Source organism: Gossypium hirsutum, chromosome A09 (assembly GCF_007990345.1).
Source record: "Gossypium hirsutum isolate 1008001.06 chromosome A09, Gossypium_hirsutum_v2.1, whole genome shotgun sequence".
Classification (NCBI taxonomy): Eukaryota; Viridiplantae; Streptophyta; class Magnoliopsida; order Malvales; family Malvaceae; genus Gossypium; species Gossypium hirsutum.
Window position 1 is genome coordinate 30,198,275 of NC_053432.1, and position 4,718 is coordinate 30,202,992.

Below are 4,718 nucleotides of genomic sequence, written 5' to 3' on the forward strand. Positions count from 1 at the left end.
GATTTAAAATACCTTTGTTTTGAAACTCTTGATTTTAGACCCATTTAAAAACCCACAGCCGAGTTGTTGCAACTGAGCTCTGACACCACAAATGTAACACCCCAAACTCGGCCCAAACGTTATGGCCGAATCCGGTGTGCCACATTGAAGTTAAAAGTCCCTATTTTCATTTTAGTGTTCTAATAAACCGTATTTGTTACGTTTAACTAAGTGAATGGAAGCTGTGCACCAGGTAGGTATCCAAAAACAGAGAAGGTGAGCCATAAAGGCTGCTTAAGTACCAAGCTCTTCAGTTGGATCCAATCCTAGACATGCCCACAACCATTGCCACACTTGGATATAACGAGTTGAAATTTATTTGAGTGGATATCTTTGATAAACTGAAAAATCATGATGTTGCGTTATTTTGAAAACGAGTATCATTTTGAAAATGCGCCCTAAGTCTAGCCCATTTGTATTGTCATCAGTAAAATTTAAGTTATTGAAAAATAAAATAATCCCAGAAAGAGAACAAAGTTAAAATGGCCTTATTACAACCCAAAAATAAATATTAAATAAGATAAACTAGAGAAAACCAGATACTTATTTTAAAGTCCAATAGCGATCACCGTGGCCACTCTGAATCCCCTCTGGCTCCAAGTCCCCAAATCAAGGCTCCCCTGCAAGGTTAAGGAAGGGGGTCAGTTGGAAACTCAGTGTAAAACAAGCCCCTTTCAGAGCCCAAAACAATATTAGCCTGCTGGGCCTAAGCCCAAATTCAATCTCAGCATATACTGGGCTGAAGCCTTTACATTATTCATACCACTAGGCCGAAGCCTTTTCATTATTCATATCACTGGGCCGAAGCCTTTATTGTAAACGGCATGGCCCATAGGCCCAAATCAATACCACATGCACTATTAATGGATCTATGCTAGCCCGTTTGGGGAGACTACTCAACCCACCAACCGCTGCTCTTCTCCCGTACCGACCAAGCTCTCCATGTGGGGAATAACTCAACCCACCCAACCAAACTCTCCATTGTCAGCATAGCTACTTTATCATATAACTGGAGGCCTAGCCTCTTTTAATAACTGGGGCAAAGCCCTTTTTGATAAATTGGGGCAAAGCCCTTTTCGGTAAACTGGGGCAAAGCCCTTTTCGGTAAACTGGGGCAAAGCCCTTTTCGGTAAACTGGGGCATAGCCCTTTTGCACTTCTTCCATTCATATAAAACCCAACCCATGTATATATGTATATATCATTACATATCATGTTCATATCATGGCATATTATGTACAAATCAGTATCACATGCATCTCAATTATAACAAAACCCTAGGGGTATAATAGTTCTTTTCACCTAGGGGTAAAAAGGTCATTTTCACATTATAAGGGTAATTTCGTAATTTTACCAAAATATTAGGGTTTTCCATGTTCATTAACAATTATCAATAACTCCAAGTGTTTAAACAATGATTTTAACGCACTTTATCAAATTCGGCCTTTTGGGCCCAAAACCCCTAATGGGCCCTACGAATGCTGATCTAGCCCTTTAAGCCCTCATAATCCAAATTTTACATTAGATCCACTCGTTTAACAACCAGTATATCCAAGTTCCATTTTCTATCAAATTTACCGAAAATGGGCCCGAAAGCCCACTAGGCCCGATTTTAGCCCCTCGAGGCCCAACTTACCGCGATGCCGAAAATCGTGCTCTTACCTGTTCCAACGATCCCGATCATCAACTTAGCAAATCTAACTAACCTATGAGCATTCACATGTTCACGAGTCCTCGAAATGCCAAAATTTCGACATTTCGGCTTTTTGGCATATATCGATTTAAGCTACGAAAGAGGGTTCGTTACACACCTGCTTTGTGACGTTCATCAACAAAGTCTCCCACAGCAACCTACAATTATCCATCTCCATTTTTAGTGTGCAAATCATACTTATCAAACCCAAAATCTACCTTACCACATTCGGCCAAAGATCCCTAATGGCCATAGTTCACTTACCTTCACAGGGTCTGATGATATGATCCAAGCTTATCCAAATCAACACCCCATGCCTTGCTGCTACTCCAACGTAACTATTCCACTATACAAACCATAAAAATCAAATGAAGAAGCCTAATAAGGCCTACATCTCTAATCGACCACCTCCCTAAACTATAGGGGTTTCGGCTTTTGTCAACAGTTACTACTGAATCGATTTAGAGTATGAATACTTACCACAGTCTCCTTTCTTGAACCATTTAAAGCTTAGAAGATAAAGGGATTGGTCATCAAAAAGTGAAGGGAAAAAGAGGGTTGCTGGTCAATAAAGAATCGACACCACCCAGCTTCACAGGTTCGGCTTTTGCGGCTTTTCGGCAGAAGTAGAGGTAAGGAAAGAAGTAGTAGATGAACGGAAGGGAGTAGTGAACTGGTTTTGGAAAAAGAAAAGGAAGAAAGATGATGGATGAAAGGGTGGTAGGTCGGCTAGAGAAGAAGAAAGGAAAAGAAAAGACTAATACTATGGTTTACAAAGAAAAAAACGGCCCAACAAGCTCCCAAATGCCGAAATACTAACCTAATACCCCTCTGCCGAAATACCTTCTCTAATCCCCTCCATTCGGGCAACTCTATCTCTCTCTCAAATCCTTAAAATCTCTCCCCTTATCACTCCTTAATCCATGTGTTTGACTGATTCAAACTCTCTGCCACAGAGTTTCATTCAGCTACAACTCCTGCAAGCTCAAAGCATAAAAATAACATCACATTTGCCATCACAGGGAATCGAACCCAGGTTTCCCCCAACCACTTACACGCCACCTTTTTAGCACCCTAGTAGTGTCACTTAGCCACTCTGCCAGAGGCTCTTTTGTGATACATTCCACCCACAATTTTTAATAAGACCACCTACCCAAAGCCCCTAACTTCTTAAGTCCAAAATTCAAAAATTCTACTGGGTTTTGGCCATCACATGGGCCTTCCATAAGCCCATTTACACACACCAATTATAAATTTCACAACCAAATATCAAATTTTAAAAACTTTACCAAAATCTCAAGAATCACGAAAAAAACCCAAAAATCAGGATGTTACAGAAAGAAATATATAAGTCAATGATTTCTCAATCAGAAACATAAAGCATTTTTAGAATTGAAACAGAGTCGAATGACTGTGACTGAATATGAATGAGAGTTCGTATGTTTAAGCAAGTATGCTCGGGAATATGTCTCCTTTGAAGAGATTATGTGTAAAAGATTTGTTGATGGACTGAATGTAGATATAAAACTTCTGGTTGGGATTCTGGAAATCAAAGAATTTGTTGTTTTAGTTGAAAGGGCTTGTAAAGCCGAGGATCTTAGCAAAGAAAAGAGAAAGGTGGATTCGAATGCAAGAGATTCGAGGAAGAGGTCGATGAATAAATCTTATCATTCCTCATCGAAGAAATCTAGAGACTATTTTAATCGATCGACAGCTTTAGTAGGATATTAGAGTAGAGATCACAGAAAGCAATACATCAACCCTAAAGCTCAAGTCACATCTATATCGAGTGTTGGTAACGTAAAAGATGTTAAACTCAAGTATCAACAGTGTGGAAGACAACATTTTGGAGAATGTTCGGTGAAATATAACAATAGAACCTATTACAGTTGTAGTTCACGAGATCACTTATTTAAAGATTGTCCAGGATTAGCTAAAAAATATAATGCTCAGTACACGAAACTGAGTAACACTGCAGCTAGAGGGAGACCATCTTGTAATGTTTGAAATGTGAGTGGTGGTAGAGGTGCAACACGGGACACTGCTACGAGATCTGATGCGATAGCACCTGCACGAGCCTACTTTATTCGCGCTCGCGAAGAAGTGTCATCTTTAGATGTTATTACCGGTTCTTTTACTCTCTATGATACTAAAGTTATTGCATTGATAGATCCAGGATCAACTCATTCGTATATTTGTGTGAATATCCAGTAAGACTTTGCCTGTAGAGTCTATTGAATTTGTAATTAGGGTATCGAACCCTTTAGGTAAGTGTATGTTGATTGATAAAGTGTGCAAGAATTGTCCATTGATGATTTGAGATAATTGATTTTCGTCTGATTTGATGTTATTGCTATTTGACGAGTTTGATATAATCTTGGGTATGGATTTGCTACTATTACATGATGCTATTGTGAATTGAAAATGAAAGATGATCGATCTGAGATGTCAGAATAATCAGATTATTTGAATTGAGTTAGAGGATCTGAATGGTTTACCAGCAATGATTTCATCGATGTTAGCTCAGAAATATCTGAGAAAGGGTTGTGAAGCTTACTTGGCTTATGTACTTGATACGAAAGTGACTGAAAAGAAGATTGAATCAGTGCCAATTGTGTGTGAGTATCCAGATGTGTTTCCTAAAGAGTTACCGAGTTTACCATTGATACGAGAGGTTGAATTTGGTATTGAGTTAATGCCAGGTACAACACTAATATCGATAGCTCCATACAAAATGGCACCGACAGAGTTAAAAGAATTAAAAGCTCAGTTGCAAGAGTTGACAGACAGAGGGTTTGCAAGACCAAGTTTCTCACCTTAGGGTGCTCCAGTGTTATTTGTAAAATGGAAAGATGGCACGATGAGAATGTGTATAGACTACAGACAGCTTAACAAAGTGACGATCAAGAATAAATATCCTCTACCCAGAATAGACGATTTGTTTGATCAATTGAAATGGGCTACAGTGTTTTCAAAGATAGATTTGA